The sequence below is a fragment of the Lepus europaeus genome, chromosome X (genome assembly GCF_033115175.1).
Source record: "Lepus europaeus isolate LE1 chromosome X, mLepTim1.pri, whole genome shotgun sequence".
NCBI lineage: Eukaryota > Metazoa > Chordata > Mammalia > Lagomorpha > Leporidae > Lepus > Lepus europaeus.
Genome location: NC_084850.1, coordinates 80,700,203 through 80,721,508, shown reverse-complemented (window position 1 = coordinate 80,721,508; position 21,306 = coordinate 80,700,203). Strand labels below are relative to the sequence as shown.

Sequence of the window (21,306 nt, the reverse complement as noted above, 5' to 3'; positions counted from 1 at the left end):
AACTTGGTGATTTTATTGAGCAAATGAAAAGGTCAAAACACCGTCCAACATTATCTTGGAACAGCAGCTGTAGGTGCATCAGCAGAAGGCAGCACTGGCACAGGAGCTCCTGGCCCCATGAACAAAGAGAATCTCCATGGGGGTGGTAGTGGCTAGGAGCTCAAGAAACATGGGCTCAGCCAGTAGCCCTGCACCTCACCACATTCACCTCATGCAAGTGTTGGCGCTGGAGCCCATTTCATTCCCAGGTGCGTTAGTCTAGTAGTAGACAGGCTTAGGAGGTATCTTCTTTCTAGAGAGCCACTCTAGGTCCAGGCCTCCTCTCTCCTAGGATTCCTTCCCACCCTTCCTGAACCAAAAGTCACCTTAGGGGTTTCAGGCAGCTGGAACTTGCCTGCCCTTGAGCATTAGTGAGGTAGTACTGCTCCTGGGTACCAAGGTAAATATTTCCATATAGTGAGCCAAGTAGAGCAACTTTGGCTTTCTTCTATGTTTGTGTTAACAGTTTGGAACTAGGACCACGTTGAGGGTGAGCAGAGTAAGGCATGGAGGGTTACATTCTACCTTTATTTAAATTTTTGAAAATTTGTTCATAGTAATTAGCTTTATCTATTTTTCAAATAAATCAGCAAGTTTTACCTATCTGGAATCCTATGGGTTTTGGAACCTCCTGAAATTTTGTGTGGAGGAAAAGTCATCCCAAAAGATAACTTCTATGTGGACATGGCACAGTAGGAGACTGGTAGAGAGGTTTTAGGCAACAGACATTTAAACACAAGCATGAAATGAATGTCACATATTTCATTCACAACTCCAAATACTAGACATCTGTGGTTCTCTTTCCTTAGAAAGCATGACTGAAGGCCAGCGCCGCAGCTCACTAGGCTAATCCTCCGCCTGCAGCACCAGCACTCCAGGTTCTAGTCCCAGTTGGGGCGCCGGTTCTGTCCCAGTTGCTTCTCTTCCAGGCCAACCCTCTGCTGTGGCCTGGGAAGGCAGTGGAGGATGGCCCAAGTGCTTGGGCCCTGCACCCACATGGGAAACCAGGAGGAAGCACCCGGCTCCCGGCTTCGGATCGGCGCATCGCTCTGGCCGTAGTGGCCATTTTGGGGGGTGAACCAATGGAAGGAAGACCTTTCTCTCTGTCTCTCTCTCTCTCACTGTCTAACTCTGCCTGTCAAAAAAGAAAAAAAAAAGCATGACTGAAACCCATGTGCAGGTCACTTTGGGTGAGAAGGTATTTGGAAACTGACTTAATGACTTGGATTCCATTGTGCTGGATATTCTGAAGTAGAAAAAACAGAAGGAAGGAAGTTTCCTTTTTGTTTTTAAGATTTATTTATTTATTTGAAAGGCAGAGTTATATAGAGGCAGAGGCATAGAAAGAGGTCTTCATCCAGCAGCCAGAGCTGAGCCAATTCAAAGCCAAGAGCCTGGAATACTCCCCAAATGGCCTCAACAACTGGAGCTGAGTCAATCTGAAGCCAGGAGCCTGGAGCTTCTTCCAGGTATCCCACGTGTGTGCAAGGGCCCAAGATTGGGCCATCCTCTACTGCTTTCCTAGCCTATAGCAGAGAACTGGATCAGAAATGGAGCAGATGAGACTCGAACCAGTGCCAATATGGGATGCTGGCACTGTAGGAGGCAGCTCTACCCACTGTGCCACAACGCCGGCCCCCAGGGAAGTAAGTTTGAACTTTGGAGTCTTGTGAATGGAAAATCTGAAAAAGCAACTCTAGCTTATGGAAAGTTCCCATTAGCAGAGAGTAACTAATTGAAAAAAATCATAACAGAATCAAACTACATTTTAAGTATCTGTATAAAATTATATATATGAATGCAGTACAAGTTATATAACTCTGCATAAGTAATATCTCATGTATATTTTTAAATATGTATATGGAGGGGCCGGCGCTGTGGCGCAGCGGGTTAAAGCCCTGGCCTGAAGCGCCGGCATCCCATATGGGCACTGGTTCGAGTCCCAGCTGCTCCTCTTCTGATCCAGCTCTCTGCTATAGCCTGAGAAAGCAGTAGAAGATGGCCCAAGTCCTTGGGCCCCTGCACTCACATGGGAGACCCGGAAGAAGCTCCTGGCTCCTGCCTTTGGATTGGCACAGTTCCGGCCCTTGCAGCCATCTGGGGAGTGAACCAGCGGATGGGAGACCTCTCTCTGTCTGTAACTCTACCTCTCAAATAAATAAAATAAATCTTTAAAAAAATTTTATGTGGAAATATACATATATATTTACTAGGATATATTAAGATGTACTTCTATGAGAAGACTATAATATAGGGATGAAAGCATTATATATTTCATATAATAAGTGGAGCAAATGACATAACCTATGTAAATATCCAGCACAGTGTTTCACATCAGGCATAAGCCCTTTGACGTGTTATATCATGTTATCCCATATGTGTCCCATTGCCACACTATAATCCATGTCACATATCGTATAGCAGAATGAGACCTGATCAGGAGCCACAGGTGAGTTTCTTCTGCAGAGAACCACTGAAATATTTGCAAAGGAAATGATATACTGTTTACATTTCCGTCACAGAAATCCCAGGGGAGCCAAGTGTTTTGGAGAATTGGTTAGGGTATTTGTGAAACAAGGTCATGTATGAACAGTCATTTAACATGGCTAATAGGTACATGAAATTTATCTTTCAATGCTCTCTGATTTTCTTTGTGTGACATTTTGTGTAATTAAAATTTGTAATGATCTGGTTTGCAAACTCAAATGTTGAAAGGCCAGGCAGGTAAGACAGAGTAGTAAGCAGGGTGAGGACTGTGGCCAATTGGGGAAGACTATTTCTTCCAGAAGGACAGGCAGTATTCAGCTCCATTTCAGTTCTGGTGGCCAGGGATATTCTTTCAAGACTGACCAAAATCATAATAGTTTTGTGAAACCTGTGGTTGTTGGAAATGGAATGAAATATGTTTTATCAGTGTACTATTGTGTTTAAGGGATGGAAAATTCTAATTACTCTGATTTGATCATTTCATATTGTACATATATTGAATTATGCTTTATCCCGAAACTATGTATAATTAAAAAAAAAGTGTTCTGTCCATCTAAGCAAGTTTGGTAAAGCAGAGGTATGTTGAAGCGTCCAATTTATTAACTACTTGAAACAAGTTTCATTCACTTGAAAATAAGAATATAAGTGAAAATATTTATGAGCTAAACATTGTATCCTGCCACTCTTCTGTCTCATTTGTCCTCATAGCCCCCTTCACTTCCAGAAGTTCCTATAATTTTATGTTTCTCTTTCCATACCCAGTTTTGATATCAAAGTTCTAAATACCAGGAACCAAGATGTCACAAGTGGCTGAAATAAGAATCCTGAGAGTAAAGAACCAGAAACCATCTGAGATGCTCTCTCTTTCTTGTCCATTTGGTGGTGGTTCTTAAGTCGTATGCAGGTCCTTGACAGACCTTGGCAAGCAAGTCTCCAGGGCACAAGGTAACAGGCTGGGAAGGCAGGGTATCCTTAAGGACCCCAGGGGGATATTGTGAAACTAATATCTCTTGAGAACAGGAAATGCGCATTAGTTCTCTCAGCAACTTTGGGTGTTTATTTTTTCTTTCAGTTGAAGTAACATTTCTGTTTAGTTTTCAAAAACATTTTAAATATGATTCCCGTTTTATTACATTCTGTCCTTGCATCCAGGCATCCATTCATTCATTCTTCATCTTTGTGTAATGGTATCTGCAAAAGGGTTCCGGGTCAGCCCTCATCATTTCTTCTTGAAATGTGAGTACATTTATCATCTCTGGTATGATTTTTTGAATTACTAGAATTTTTACAATACCAATTATTTTATACTAAGATCAATTATTAAATATAAGAACAGATATTTTTAAAATATAGTATTTTGTTCCTTTTGAAGAATAGGAAATTGTCTTGCATTACTAGATGAAATGCAAGAGCTTCCGTTCATTTGTCTCTTTTTTTGCCTTGAATGCTCTAATATGTCCCCAATGGACGCTTACCTCCTGCATCCTCTGTGCACCATGCTAGACTTTTTCCTTAGCACTTGATTCCCTCACCTCTACAGTCACATCAGCTCTATGTTCACATTTAGGTCCCCTGCCTCCACAGAGCTCTCAAAGACTTCCCCAAAAGAACTACCTGAGGCTCATGGTCAAAAGCTTTTTGGAAATCAACTGACTATTTGATCCTCATTCATGGGCTGTAGAGACATTCAGAATGCTGTTTCATGTCTCTTTAGTCTCTCCCCTAAAGAGTAGTCCACAGCCTCCATAAGATTATATATTATATTAGAAAACCTTAGAAGTGTTCTCTATCAAAATTGAGTATAAATTTATATATAGTAGGTATTAACCCATGAGTATGTATGGCTAATATTAGAATGAAAGTGGTAAGATCTCTGTATCTGTTTGTATGTTCATAATTGAATGTAATGTATTTGTGATATTTTTTCCATGTCTTGGTTACAGGAAGCCATGAATTAATAAAATCACTTGAAATGTTAGTCAAATTATTATAGATATAAATGAGGCTACACACACACACACACACACATACACATACACACAAATATGTAAGTGTGTATATGTATAATTTCTAAAACTCCCAGAAATAGAAATAAGCTCAAACATATTTCAGGTGCACTTGAGTTAGGTAAATCTTTGGTCAATATGATAGGTAAATAATGTAGGTTTGCTAAAAGCATCTCTGTCTTCCATGTTGTCAGCTTTAACGATAATGTGAGTGCATATTTTCATTCTACTTGGCTTCAATAATCAAATAAGCCATGATTATGTGTACTGGATGTTTAAGGTTATAGAAACCATAAACTGAAGATCATATGCACAGGTGAAGATGGAATAAAAGTGAAGTATGTGATATCCTTTACTTCATGTGTGTCAAGCACAGTAGTGAATCTAAAACCTCATGCAAAAAATAAGTTACTAGGAAATTACTTATAATGCTGGTTAGCTTTCTTAATGTTATGTCTGCCTAGAGTAATAGCAAAGATCATTTCTAGGTCAGAATAACTACTGACACACTAATTACTGAACATACATACAAAGTTCATGTGTTCTATTTGACGTTTCATTTCTGATGGTATGGAGAAGCTAAACATATTTGGATTTCTTAATAATCATGAAAAACTATCCCACGAGTAAGTATATGCCTCTCAAAATTGCAGATTCTCAAATGCATTAGTCTGCTCTGAAATTTTGGTCCCTGATGGAGATATTGATGAAGGGTTATGTCTATCTCAAATGCATCTGTTGCTGTCCTCAGCACATTGTAGTGGTATTAGGAGGTGTGACTCCTCATAGCCCTTATGACTTTAAATATTACCTGTTTCTGTTCTTTAAAGCCTTGACTCATTTCCACAAATTATCACAACCCTAATTATGTCCTTACTTGAGAACCCATCTGGGGAAAGCAGTTGATTTGAAATCACAGAGACTAAGGATTACATAGTCAAATAGATAAATTTAAAGCCCTACCGTTGTATATTTACAGTGATGTTCTTCTGTGTGATTTGAGAGATGGGAAGGACATGGATATTCAATAGCAGCAGCTGCCACAACAGTAAATTCAAAGAAACATAAAGGGACAACTGACTAAAGAATTGCTAGCTTTTGCAATTGAGCTATATTTTGAATTATTGATACTGGAATTCCTGAAGTATTTAATTTTATGAAATGTGCATCTCTCTCCTGTTCATGTGATTCCTTTTCCTTTGCTACAACAGTGTCTCTTGGGCCCAGAACCACAGATTGTGCTTTTTTTTTTTCCTCAAAGATTTTATTTATTTACTTGAGGGGCAGAGTTACACACAGAGAGTGAGGGAGAGACAGAGAGAAAGGTCTCCCATCTGCTGATTCACTCCTCAAATGGCTACAATGGCCAGAGCTGGGCCGATCTGAAGCCAGGAACCAGAAGCTGCTTTTGGGTCTCCTACATGGGTGGCAAGGACCCAGGGACTTGGGCCATCTTTTGCTGCTCTCCCAGGCCATTAGCAGAGAGCTAGATCAGAAGAGGAGCAGCCAGGACATGAATCGGCACCCATATGGCATGCCAGCGCCGCAGGTGAAAGCTTAGCCTACTACCCCACAGCACTCCCCACAGATTGTGCTTTGAGGCCAGGATCCAGCCTCTCTCCTATCAGTACCTCTTTTTTCTGTTCTGTCATCTAAGGAAAGTCTGCTTCCTTCTATATGAAAACACCCAGGGATCTCAAGCCTATTAAATTTGTGTTTTAGCTCTGGTGCAGTACACATAACATTCAAATGGCTGTTATCATACTTGTTCTATGTCTGCAGATCTTTATTTATTCTGGAGATGGTTTTGGTAGTATGTGAGTTGTAGGAATGTGACCAGTACATTCATTATCTAATTTGTCGGAATTCAATGTTTGTTAAATTCTGTTATAATTTGGTTTATTTCTGTCAGTTCTGTGGTCTTTCATTTCATTTCATTTCACTCTGTCCTGTCTTTCATTTCTGATTTTAGTTTGTCAGTTTCTTTTTTTCCTAAGAATTTTAAAATTGTGTTTATTTGCTAAGAAATTAAGTTTTGCTTTCATTGATTTCTTTAAAAGGTTTATTCATTTTTTGAAAAACAGCAACAAGAGACAGAGGAAAAAGAGAAAGTAATGTATTGCACCTGCAGATTCACTTCCAAATAATGATAGCCTGGGAAGAGTCTGACCAAAGCCTGGAGCTCCACCTGTATCTCCTGCATGGTGGCAAGAACTCAGGTATTCGAACTACAATATGCTATTTCCTACCTGCATTAGCAGAATAATCTGCTTGTTCACTTCTCAAATAACAACCAGTCCAGGAGCCTGGAACTCCATGTGGATCTGTAACATTTGTAGCTGGGACTCATGTACATGTTCCATGACCTGCTGGTTTCTATAGCGTACCTCAGCTGTAATGGGAATAAGTATCCATATCTATGAGTGGAATGCAAGTACTTTGATATGCCACATAGGTATCCCATGCAGTGTCTTTTTCAATGGGCCTAATGCTGACCCCATAATAATTTTCAATATATAATACCCTTCTTTGTTTCCACTAACAATTTTTGTCTTATGTGTATTTCATGTGATGTTAATATGGCCAAAACAGATGTATTCTTCTCTTTGAAAAATTCATGCTAACAATGACTTTTCATTGGAGAGTCAAAGCTAGTCTTTGTTGTCTCTTCTTATAGTATTTTGTCTTTCATTTCTACCACTACTGAATTTTCTCCAGTTAGTTAAATTTTGTAGTGAATTTTGATTCCCTCCTCATTTTTTTCTTTTACATATCTGGAATACTTTATGTGCGTATTGGGTATGTTTGTCCTTGCAAAATTAGTACAGAAGTAAAAGATGAACATTCCATATGGAGGACAATGTGTCAAGAAGACAACAATGGGGTGGGAATTTGATCTTTAAGTTAATATGCCTATGGGGATGAAAATCCCAAATATATACACAAAATTATCAAAATTATATTAACACTGAAATTACATATAACATCCTAATTATATAGCTATTTATTGTGAGTTGTCAGCACTCCCAATTGAGACTGGCGCTGTGGCATAGTAGGTAATGACGCTGCCTGCAGTGCCGGCATCCTGTATGGGAGACGGTTCAAATCCCATCTGCTCCACTTCCTATCCAGCTCCCTCCTGTGGCCTGGGAAAGCAGTAGAAGATGGCCCAAAGTCCTTGGGCCCCTGCATTCTCATGGGAGACTTGGAAGAAGCTCCTGGCTCCTGGCTTTGGATCAGCACAGCTCTGGCCATTGAGGCCATCTGGGGAGTGAACCAGTGGGTGGAAGACCTCTATCTCTGCCTCTTCCTCTCTGTAATTCTGCTTTTCAAATAAATAAATAAATAAAAACCTTTTTAAAAAAACACTCCCAATAGCAACAAATTTTTTTTTTTTCTAATTTATTTGACAGAGTTATACACAGTGAGAGAGAGAGACAAAGGTCTTCCTTCCATTGGTTCACCCCCCAAATGGCCGCTATGGCCAGCACTGTGCTGATCTGAAGCCAGGAGCCAGGTACTTCTTCCTGGTCTCCCATGCGGGTGCAGGGCCCAAGCACTTGGGCCATCCTCCACTGCCCTCCCAAGCCACAGCAGAGAGCTGGACTGGAAGAGGAGCAACTTGGACTAGAACCCGGCGCCCATATAGGATGCGGGCGCCGCAAGTGGAGGATTAACCAAGTGAGCCACGGCACCGGCCCAAAAATTCTGTTCTTATATAACTCTGTCCAATCCTTTTTTTTCTTGTCACAGCTATCTTTATGCATTCTGTGCAACAAAATGCCTGTTTATAATTGTTTTATGTATTTCCATTTAATAGGATATAAAAGTGGACTTATGGGTGTACATTCAGCTTAGCAGTCAACAACCCATAATAGGATTTCCGTAGTTTTCATCTGGGCTCAATTCCTGATTCTGTCTTCTTCCTGAAGTGTACCCTAGGAGGGAACAGATCTCACCAGGACCTGAAACATAGTCCTTGTTGGGTAGGTAAAGCAAAGATACTTTAGAAGGACAATAAACAAAGCAGAGGACAATGAAATGTTTTGTGGTGTGTCTAAAAGCAGGAGCACAGTTGAAATTTTGGCATGATGTAATGAGTAGATGTGGCCAAATGAAATCATTTCAACGCTAAAGGCAACCAAACTGCCTTGGGGATTGATAGGGATGGTAAAATCCCCTGACTTTTCCCTAGCTGAGGGAAATGCTTCAGATTTTACGCTGTGGAACTGGAGCTGTGCCAATTAGTCCCACTTGGACAGGTTACTGAGTTATGATGACGGAACTATCTATAATCATACTTCAGCCATTCTTGAGCCTGTGGAGTTAGCTGCACAATAGACTGCTTGCTTGAAAAATGATTTGCACCAAGCTGAAATGTTGTCCAAGCCGTCTGTATGATGATAGAATTCCTAATGGTGATGCCCTGGTGTTTTCTTATCCCAGTTTAGATCCATGGTCATAACTGCAGACAGATGCTTTTAGAATCAAGGACCAATATCCATGGTTCTGCCTTAGGACATGGCTATCAAATTCCTAGCTTCTAGGAATAGTCTAGTAGGATTGAAGCAGATATCTCTGTAGGATGGAACAAAAACTTTCACATTCAGGGAGCTGGTGAGTGGCACACAGGGAGGTACACAAAGTCCTCTAGTAATTCTTGAATGTGTGGAAATATGTTTTGTTTTCTTAGGGATTTAGTTCTTAATACTTGTATAGTATTCCTTGCCGATAAATATGAAAGTCAATGGTAGCCCTTGAGCATTGGTTTAAAGTGGACCTCATATTGTTTAATTGTTCACATTAGGCTAGGGACTAGCCCAAAGACCACTGACTCCAAAGTGAAATTTTCACATATCCAATGATTATATATAGTCAAATTTAGCAACTTTCAGATATTTTCAAATTACCTACTTTGCAGGGCCGGCGCTGTGGCTCACTTGGTTAATCCTCTGCCTACGGCGCCGGCATCCCATATGGGTGAACAATAACAAAATGGCTCTGGTTCGATGAAATGTCTTAGGTCTGGAAAACCTAGGAGACATCAGAGGCATTTGAGTACACATTGCCTCTTTCTGGGTTCCGAGACTAGGCCGACTAGTATTTAAGGGAGAAAAGTACCATCATATTTTCCAGGATTTGTAACACCTTATGCTTACATATCCTAAGAAAATAACATATCCTCACTCAGGCAATTTTCCCATACAAGTGTGCATTTATAAATGAATTGATCAAGTTACAGGTTTAATGTTCTTATGTGCCACCTCACATGCAAATGTGTACATTCAGACATAAATCAGTTTTTACAATATACTTGTATATTTCTTTGTAGTGCTGGAATTGATGTAAAAGTAAAATGACATCCACATTTCAATATTTAATATTCAATAGCAGGTTAGAAGAAAAAGTAAAACTCAGGTCTCAAGTTGGGTAAAAACTTTCACCATATTTTCATGTAACTTTCTGTAGATTTGTTGTGTGCTGTTGTTCAAATGAAGAGTTTCAGTATATTTCTGTTCCTAAAAATTTTTAGGCATAGAAATATTTGCCTTCCTGGGTCTCATAGTGCCTCCATAAACAAATATGTCATAGTTCAGTAATATGTAAGATATTGCCTGTATTTTGAATCATTGATATCATTTGGATTTATGTGATTTATTATAAAAGTTTTTCTAAGCTTCTCCTCTGATGAGGCTTTTATAGCTTTGGGCTGTTTGTTCTGAAAAAGTTCTTTATGACTTTACATACAATGATAGTGTAGGTATTTGGCCATGGTATAGTTTGTTGCCACTTAAGCTACAGTCTTTTAACTGTGGTTAACGAGTTGACATTGTGAATAATGACTTACAGCCTCAAAATTATTTGTGCTTTGAATGTGTACTCACCTAATAATTATGAATCTCAAGCTAGATTTGCCACAGAAATATTTTTACTTTCTTCCTTTAATCTCAACTTTGTATATAATATTGGATGAACCTTTTGCATGTATTATTAAAGTTGACCAGTTTAGTTGATGAGCATACAGGTTTTTGGATACCTCCAAAGTTTAAGAGTGTTTTGCTTTGGTATACTATTTGATTTGATTGCTATACTTTTATTTCCAAACATTTTTAATCCATCCATCATTTTTTTCCCTAAATTCAACAATACCTATTATCATTTTCCCGCAGGAACCTTTTATGTCTTTCTGTACCCCCACAGAATTTTTCTGAATATTCTTCATCACTCTGGAAGAATGATGTGCCTATTGTTGAATGTGACATATTATTATACTATTATTGTGTTACTCTCTATGTCATCTTTGTTGATATCTGCTTCATATATTCCTGCTGTATCTATCTGCTTGATGGATTGACTGATTATCATCAACCAGTAACCTTTTAAGTCTGTTTTTACTGTTTCTAATTTAAAGTCAAAACTTTTTTTCTATATTCAATGATAAAGATGTAGCCAACTGTGCTGTCTTTAGTATGTGATGTGTATGGGATATCTTTTTGCATCTCTTCACTCTCAGTCTCTGTAAGTCTTTGAAACTTTGTTTTTTTGTAAGTACCATAGGGTTTTATCTTTTATGTAATCTAATGAGCTGCTTTCTGTCTTTGGAAGGAATCATTTAGTATTCTTTACTGATATTAAGTACTTTTATTAATTGTGTTCGTATTTTTAAATCCTTAATTGCTCTACTTCTCACATAGTCTTCTGTGTTTTTGGATTTTATGTTGTGGTATCTTTTTAAAAACGGTTTATTCACTCTCTGTCTCTAGTTCACTGTCTAACTCTGCCTGTCAAAAAAAAAAAAAGGTTTATTCATTTACTTATTTGAAAAGAAGAGTGAGAGAGATAGAAAACGACCCATACGCATACATACACACACATGCTCACAGAAAGTCTATCTTCCAGCCACTGATTCACTCCCAAAGTGCCCATAAGAAGTAGGTTTGGCCAGTCTTCATTCAGGAGTCAGGAACTCCATTCTGGTATCCCATGTGGTTAACAGGGGCCCAAGCACTTGGGTCATCTTGTGCTGCTTTACTAGGTGCATTAGCAGTGAGTTAAATCTGGAGTAACCAGTACTCTAACCAGCACTGTGATATGGGATGTCGGTTTCCTAGATGGCATCTTTCATCCATGGGCTGATCTACTAGACAAACATCAACAAAGAAACAACAGAGATAATCTGTGCTATCAACCAAGTGCATCTAATTGAGGTCTACAGAACATTTCATCCCACAGCAGCGTACACATTCTTTTCATCAGTGTGTGGAACATTGTTTAGGATAGACCATATGCTGGGCCAGGTCTTACCTTAAGCCACTGCTCCACAATGCTTGGCCCCTACTGGTGAGCTTTGACTGCTTTTTCTTTATCTTTTGTGTGTCTTCTCTAGGATTTTGTTTGGTGATTACCATTAGGATTACAGAAAATTTCATTTAGCTATGGCAGGCTATTTGAAAACTTTCTACCTGCATTATATGTTTATGTCACAATAGAACATTTTTTATATAGTATCTCCATGCTATCACTATTACTATCTTCATAACTTAATACAGGGCATTCAACCTCTATTTGTTGACTCATCCAAAAGTAATGAGTATAATAAACCACACTTAGTGTACAAAGTTATTGTAGGTATTTAGTAAACTTGTGTGCATTTTAAAAACCTGAAAAACATAAAAGAATGAAAGTATTACAATGCCATAGGGAATAATTCCATGTATTATGCTCTAGAGATAAGATAGTCTCATTCACATTTCTAGTTCACACCCTACTTTCCCAAACCAATACTTCTTTTTTACCAAGGATTGATAGATGATTGCTTGGGAGAAGCAACATGGAGAGGAATTTTTGGAAGCAAATAGGGTGGCATTTCATGTATATCAAAATATTGTGTTGTAATCTTATGTTTGTACAACCAAAAGAACATTAGAAAAGAACTGTACATAGTTGGCCATAATAACAATATTATGGTTATGTCCATAATGTGGGGATTAACTTTTAAGATACTCAGTGACAGGTTTTCTAGTGAAATAATGTAATTTGTGAATCTTCCTCATAGTCTGTGGGTATATTGAGGGGTATTGGAGATTTTCTTAGGGTATCAGCTGGACTAGATTGACTATACTAAATATTAAACAGAAATCAGAGGATCAAACAAGGTGGAGACTGTGGTGCTCTGAGAAAAACTGTGTCTCCTCTAAAAGGGACAGCTAATTCTCAGTTCCAATTCAGGGTACCTGGATGTGAATGTGGGACCACAGACAAAAAGATTTTTTTTTTTTTACATTGCCTGATTTTTGAGGATTTTGCCATAAATGCAAATATTGTTATGAAAACTAAAATCCTTTTAAAGTTGTCAACCAGTTCACAAGTTTATTTTAAAGATTTGTTTTATTTATTTGAAAGACATAGTTATAGAAAGAGGTAGAGAGAGAGAGGTCTTCCATTGGCTGGTTCACTCCCCTAATGCCTACAATGGCTGGAGCTGGGCTGATCCAAAGCCAGGAGCTTCTTTGAGGTCTCTCATGATGGGTAAAGGGGCCCAAGGACTTAGGCCATCCTCTGCTGCTTTCCCAGGTGCATTAGCAGGGAGCTGGATTGGAAGTGGAACAGCTGGGATTCAAACTGATGCCCATATGGGATGCCAGCGCTACAGGCAGGGACTTTAACCCGCTGTGTCACAGCACCGGTCCCTCACAAGTTTAAATAAAATGTGATCTGGCTATCTAAAATAGATCAAATTCAGCATGTAGCTGTAAATTTACAACTGTTTGGAGTTGTTTGAATACCTTGCTCCTTTTCATCCCATCCCATTGAGATTTTCCTCTTAATTCCACAGAATCTGTGGAAATGCATGCATTTTAAGTAATTACTATATATTAGGTATATACACATCCACCAAAATAAAGCTGATAATGGCCGGCGCCGCGGCTCACTAGGCTAATCCTCCACCTGTGGTGCCGGCACCCCAGGTTCTAGTCCTGGTTGGGACGCCAGATTCTGTCCCGGTTGCTCCTCTTCCAGGCCAGCTCTCTACTGTGGCCCGGGAAGGCAGTGGAGGATGGCCCAAGTGCTTGGGCCCTGCACCCGCATGGGAGACCAGGAGGAAGCACCTGGCTCTGCGTGCCGGCTGTAGCAGCCATTTAGGGGGTGAACCAACGGAAGGAAGACCTTTTACTCTGTCTCTCTCTCTCACTGTCTAACTCTGCCTGTCAAAAAAAAGGAAAGAAAGCTGATTGTACTGTGTACATCTGCTGTTTGAAATGTATTTTGGGGCTTCTCATCCCTGCTTTCATGCATTTGAAATTTCAGGCTGATAAAGGAAGTTGTGTCCTATCCAGCATGGAGAGGGGGCATTACAGATGGGGTATAAGGAGGTGGGGATCCACAGGCAGAACAAGAAAGTCAGGAATCTGTTCCTCTGTGGCCTTATTTACATTGACACATGCCATCTAATGGTGCACAGTGGCACCAGATAGTGTCCAAAGTAACCACACTTTTGGGCTATTCCACAAGGCCATTTCCATGGAGCCAGAGAAAAGAGATCTCCTTGGCTTATAAGAATACTCCATTTCCTTTGCCACAGTAATAATTCCTCCATCCAGCTCTGCAGCCCTGCAGAAACACCTTTTACTATGTCTAGGAACCAGGATATCCAAAGGTATCAGCTAGATGTCCCATCCCAGTTTTACTTCTACAGTTTGGGGTAGGGGAAATTTTCCTGGGCTCCCAGACCCCAACTGGGGAGAAATGGTAGGCAGGAAAAGAGCAGTGTCTGTAGGTTCAGAAGCTTTCACAGCTGATCTCCAGAGCCCATAGTCTATTCCCTTTTATCCTAAGCAATTCTCAGTCATCTCTATTTAACAAACACAAAACAACAATGTAATTTTGGGTAAATCGTTGTTTCTGATAGACATTCAGTCTTATACAGAGCAACTTGGTCCTGCAGAGAATGGCCCACTATTTGACTAGGTTATTTTTTTAAATTTTATTTCAGGTATACACATTCCATACATTTCATATATACACATTTAGAAAGATAGTGATTCTTCCCACTCTATCCTCCCTCCTGCTCACTCTAGTACCCTTCTTCCTCCTCTCTCTCCTATTCTCACTCCTAATTTTTACAAATATCTATTTTCAGTTTACTTTCACTGAGTATAATGAATGGTTTCCAGTTGCATCAATTTTGTTGCAAAAGACAGGATTTCATTTTTAACTGCTAAGTAGTATTCCATAATGTATATATACCATAACATCATTTCAGCTTATTTACTAGCTTATACTAGATTATTTCCTCCTGGATATTCAGAGCTTGGTTAAAAGACATCTTCAAACTCTTTGCCAAGGTATTGCATGAGGTGTCCCCTCCCCACCCATACCCACACCCAAATTAGGAAAGATTGAGCAAAGTCCATTTTCAGGGCAAGACTCCACCAAGATGAGTGTAGTTAGCTGTGCTGCAAGATACTGCCCCTGTTGAGCACAAGTCCCCTGCACCCTGGGTGCACCCTTCTTACAATCACTTTCCATAGTTTACCTCAACACCTGTGCATTTATGTGCACCTGAAGTCCTACCCTGTGAGAGAAGACATAAGGAGAATGCCAACAATCAGCCTCTAAGTGGTAATAATTAGGTTTTGAATGTGAAGCCAGCATACTGACTTATAGTCCAATGGTCCAGGCACCATAAGGAGATCAGACCCAGCAGGCTGACTATACCTTTTGTCCTGACTCTGTTTCAGTGCAGGTCACAGCCCAGAGGTGACATAAGCTCAAGGAGTGATGGTCAGTATGTAGGGCATGACCCTCTGCCCTGATGAGACCATGATGACACCTGCTACTGCACCGTGGGCATCAATGGAGACCAGGAGGGACTTCATAGCCAGTGTTAGACAGTTACTGGTGTTAGGTTGGACTTTAAGGAACCACCTTTTTCTGAGACAGCTGAGTGTTGTCTCTCTGTGGGTTTAAGGTACCCTTACCTCCTGGAACCCATGTTCATAGATCTCAAATGTTCTCTCTGCTTCTGCCTTTCTTTCTTTTCATATGTAATTCCTCCCATGGTCTTAGTGATTGTATTGAGAAGAGATGGAATGGTCAAAATAGTGGTCTGTGTTACCTCAGAACTGCAGCTGCTCTACCAGGACAAAGAGGTTTTCCAGGATTGTGGCAGCAGGACAGCAGTAACCTCTGCCTCACCTAGTTAACCACCTGCAAATGCAGAAGCTGCAGTGCATTTTTTCCCCAGGTGCCTTAATGCAGTAAGCAGCAGATTCAGGAGGCACACATTTTCCGGGGAGCCACATTGGGTGCAGGCTTCCTCTCTCTGGGAACCCCTGCCTGTCCTTCCTGAAGCAAAGGCCACCTAGGCGTTCAAGGCAGTTTGGACCTGTATGTTCTTGGGCAGTGGGAATGCTCCTGGGCACTGAGGTAAATATTTCCATGCCATGTTTAGATGAGTCAAGAGGAGAAACTTTGGCTATCTGTCTCCTATGTTTGTGTCAACAGAGTCTGACTGGAACCAGGGCCACGAACAGGTTGAGCAGAATAAGGCATGATAGTGCAAGTGAAGGGTCACGTTTATGTTTTATTTCAATTTTGGATGATTTGTTTATATTAATTAACTTTTACTTTCAAAATAATTCAATGAGTATTACTGAATGCTGAGGATATTGGTGCCTCCTGAAATTTCATGTGGAGGTAAAATCCAGCCCTAAAGATAGCTTCCATTTGGACACAGCACAATAGGGCCCGGGAGAAAGGTGTTAGGAGACATGTATTTAAACAGAAGCATGCAGTGAAGATCGTATATTTCATTTCATTCACATCACCATATACTGAACATCTCTGGCTTTCTTCCCTCAGAAAAGAGTGGGAGATGCACCAGCATGACTGAAACAGGGGTCACTATGTAACAGAGGTCACTGTGTTTGGCAAGGCACTTATTCTGAACCCTGCTTCAAGAATTGGACTCCTTTGTGCTGGAAGTTCTGATGGAAAATGGAAAAAGGAAACTCCAGCTCATGGAAATTTCTCATGAACAGAGTGTAAATAGTTTCAAAATTATCAAAGGAAACTGAACCAAACTACATTTTAAACTTCTGTGTATAATTGAATTTATTTGGACAATGTACAGGTAATACATTAATGTTATTTATTATGTAATATACATAAGTAATATATCATGTTTGTATTTCTATGCATATATAGAAATGCATACATATTCATTGAAGAATATATTTGGAAGAACTTGTATGAGAAGACTGTATGCTAGGAATAAAAATATTATGTGTGTCAGCGCTGATGAGAAGAGTAAATGATATAACCTACCTAAATATCCAGCACAGTGGCTTCATATCAGGCATAAGACTTCTGATATATTAACTATTGTTGTTCTATCATATGTCCTATTGACATACCATAAACCATGGCACATATGGTGTAATAGAATGAGATCTAACTAGGAGTCTAACCAGGATTCTTCAGGAGAGACTCACTGAAATGTTTACTAAGGAAATGATGCACTGTCTATATTTGCATCACAAAAATCCTGGGGTGATGCATGTGTGTTGGAGTATTGGATAGGGTTTTGTGAGCCAGTGTCATCTATGAACAGTCTTTAAAGCTGGGTAAAGGGTATGAGATTCATCTTAGGATGCTCAGTGCTTTTCCATGATAGACATGTTATAGAATTAGGAATTCTAGATCAAGATTGCAAATTCAAATTCTGACATGGCCAGGCAGGTAAGAAAATTGAGACGTGGGGACTGTCGCAAATTGTGGAAGACTCTTTTCAGAAAGGGAAAAAAGGGAAAGGACAGGACTTATTCAGCTCCATGTTACTGTTGGTGGCTGGGGATGTTGGGCCAGAAATTCCAAGTTTTACATTTTTTCAAGAGTGACCAAAATCATAATGTTTATATGAATTCTGTAGTTATTTAATCATAGGAAAACTAACTGAAATACCTTTTATCAAAAAATGGGCTGTCATGTTTAAACATTCTTACTTGATCATTGCATAATGTAGATGTGTTGAATTATGTGCCACACCAAAATTTTATACAATGAAAGGAAAAAGTGTACTGGCTGTCTATACAAGGTTTGTAGGAAATACACATGCTGAAGCTTAACAATTTACCATCTTCAGTAAGAACCAGTTTGAAGCAATTTTCATTGTCTGGAAAAAGCATTGTCTGGTAGAAGCATTTATAGGCTAATCATTATAGTCTACCAGTCTTCTGTCCTGCTTATCCTCATTATAAGTCCTGCTCCTGTATATATATTGCTCTTTCACCCCTGAAGTTTCTCTAATTTTATGTTTCCCTTTTCTTTCCCAGTTTTCACATCAAAGTTATGAGTATCAGTATCTAAGATGTCACCTATGGCTGGGACCAGAATCCTGACAGTAAAGAACAAGGCAACCCCTGAGCTGATCTGTCTTTCTTGTATATGTGGTTCTTCTAAGTTCTTAGTAGTATGCAGATTCCTGACAGAGGCTGAACAAACATTATGCCTCAGGAGAACGGATATCAGGCTGTGAAGGGCAGGAGATCATGAAGGAGGACAAGGGAATTTTGTGAAACAAATGTCTTGTGATCACAAAATATACCTTAGTTCTTTGAATACTTTTGTTCCTTTTCCTTCATTTAAGTTGAGGTCACATTTATGTTTAATTTATTTTCAAAAGTGTATACACCGGGCCAGTGCTGTGGCACAGTAGGTTAAGCCTCTGCCTGCCGCGCTGGCATCCCATATGGGCACCCATTTGAGTCTTGGCTGCTCCTGTTCCAGTCCAACTCTCTGCTATGGCCTGGGAAAGCAGCAGAAGATGACCCAAGTTCTTGGGCCCCTGCACCCATGTGGGAGACCCGGAAAAAGCTCCTGGCTTCAGATCAACCTGGCTCTGGCTGTCGTGTCCATTTGGCGAGTGGATGGAAATCCTCTATCTCCGTCTGTCTCTCTCTCTCTGTTGTAACTGTGCCTCTCAAGTAAATTCATAAATCTTTCAAAAAGTAAAAAGCATATATACTATGATTCTGATTTTATTGCATTCTTTCTCTGCATCCAGGCATCTATTACCCCATCCTCCCTCCTTCATCTTTGTAATAATGTCTGCACAAAGCTTTAGTGTCAGCCTTGATCATTTCTTCCTCATGAGATTGAGTAATTTTATTCTCCTTGCTATGAATTTTTGCATTCTTAGAATTTCTAGAATATCAATTGTCAATTTATACTAAGAGAAAATATTGTATAAAAGAACAAATGAGGTGATGGTGTTGTGGTGTAGTGGGTGAGGCCACCGCCTGCAGTGCTGGTATTCCATATGGGCGCTGGTTCGGGACCCGGCTACTCTGCTTCTCATCCAGCTCTCTGCTGTGGCCTGCAAGGGCGGTGGAGGATGGCCCAAGTCCTTGGTCTCCTGCACCCACATGGGAGGCCTGGAGGAAGCTCCTGGCTTCAGATCGGCACAGTTCCAGCCTTTGTAGTCGGTTGGGGAGTGAACCAGCAGATGGAGGACCTCTCTCTTTCTGCCTCTCCTCTCTCTGTGTAGCTCTGCCTTTCAAATAAAAATAGGTCTTTAAAAAAAGAACAAATAAGTGTCTGGCATTGTTGCATAGCAGACAAAACCTCTGCCTGTGATTCTGGTGTCTCATATGGGCACTGATTCGTGTCCTGGCCGTTCCAGGTATTATCCGTTCCCTGTTAATGGTCTGGACAAAACAGATGTTTACTCATATACTGATCTCCAGTGCACCCTATGGCTATTCAGTTCAGCCTGTCCTTGAGTGATTTCAAATGGAACTCCACCTGTAATGTGCACTGTAAGACCCCATTGTAGTTGTCCTTTTACCTATCTCAGTAGCTCAACATTGAATAAAATCATCCTGTCTTTAACTAGTGTTATAAATACTATTGTATTGAATGGTTTGGTGCCTTGATTTGGAGAGGATCGGATGCCTTTTTGGCACCCTGTGCCACTTCTCTGGGACCCTGAGTGTGCACATTACCTCACTCCTCACTGATGAATTTGGAACCCATTGGTGAGTCAGAATCCTGTTGCATTGCTCCAGAGGTATTTCTGTTAACACCGATCAGGCATATATGATTTCTAGGGTGCTGTGTGTGTTCTCTGGAGCACTGTGAGAGTCCTAAGATTCATCTGAAATGTACCTCGAAGACTGGGAAGTTTTTCCATTGCTATTTATCTTGATTGGAAAACTTCCTGGTTCCCTGAACTGGATTCTTTTTTTCTTTGACTTTTGAGAGGCCTCTGTTTCCAACACTTTTTCCTGTTTGTCCTTTAAGAAAGCAGTGGAAAATGGCCAAGTACTTAGGCCCTGCCACCCATGTGGGAGACTTGGATGGATTTCTAGGGTTTAGGTCCAGCCTTGGCTCTTGTGGCGGTTTGGAAAGTGAAGCAATAGAAGATACCTGTCTTTGTATCACTCTGCCAAATCACTCACTCAATCTACCTTGTGAAAAAGTGCACCCCCCCCCCCAGCTACACTAAGACCTCTTCCTTCCCACTGGCTTTCTCCTCCTTCTTCTGATCACCTTCAATCCTGTCTTCAATCTTGAATCCTCTTATATTTCCTGAATGGACCCTTAGTCCCTGCATCCCTGGGCACACACTGCTAGGTTTCTCCCTTGTCACTTCATTCCATGTTCTCTCTGTAGTTACATTAACTTTAGGTCCCTGCCTCCAATGGGCTGTCCACGTTCAGAGTCACCTGAAGAACTACCTTTTTTTCTAGTGGAAAAAAGATTTTTGAAAATAGACTATGTATATTTGATTCCCCCTGATGACTTTGAACACATTCGGACTGCTGACACATGTCTCGTGCATCTCTCTCCTTACAAGTAGTCCTCCGTATCCACAAGCATATGTTATACTTAAAACAAAAAAACACTTAGACTTGTTCTCCAATATTGATTATAAATTTATCTATAGTGGATATTGTCCAGTGATCTTGGTGTTACTGATATATAGTGAATGTTTACAATGAAATCTGTGAGATCTCTGTGCCTGTGTTCATGTATGAATGTGTGTTTTATATACATGGGCTTTTCCATGTCTGGATGATAGAAGTAAGAAATTTATAAAATCAGTTGGAGGATTTTATGGTCAAATTGGCTTAGACGTAAATGAGAGTATGTATTTCCTAGAAATAAAGGAAACCAAGTTATTGCAAATGCAGTTTTATAAATCTTTGGTAAATATAATATAGTTTTAATAAAAGTAGCTTTCTAATGTGCACTTGCTGTAAAAATAATTATTAGGAAGTTACTGAAAATGATGACTCACTTTCTTTAATATCATTTCTGCCTAGAATAAAATTGGATCATTTCAAGGTCAGGTAAACTACTAAAACAATGATTACTGAACATAAGTTTATATTTTCTATTTGACATTTTGTTTCTGTATGTTAGAGGAGCCAAATATATTTGGGTATCTTAGTAAACATGATAAAGTTTCCCATGAGGAAATATATTCCTTTAGAAATTGCAGATTCAAATGTGTTTGCCATCAAATGCCATTCCACAACTGAGCTATAGACTGCATGTGACTTCCCTTAAATGCATCTGTTGCTATCTTCAGCCACTGTGATAGTTTGCATTATTTGGGCCCTTCGTAAGTGATGTGATCATTCTTAGGGTAGAGCCCTTATGTCCTTAAACATTACCCGATTCTCTCTTGTATAGCCCTCAGCAATTTCCACAAATTATCACACAACTCCGTTTCCTTTCTTAGCGTGTTCTAGGAAACTATTGG

At 39.9% G+C, this 21,306-nt stretch overlaps 1 pseudogene; it reads left to right on the top strand.

Annotated features, from left to right (window-relative positions):
* Positions 1-21,306, top strand: part of LOC133753725 (carnosine N-methyltransferase-like) — a 53,824-nt pseudogene that overhangs the window by 13,929 nt on the left and 18,589 nt on the right.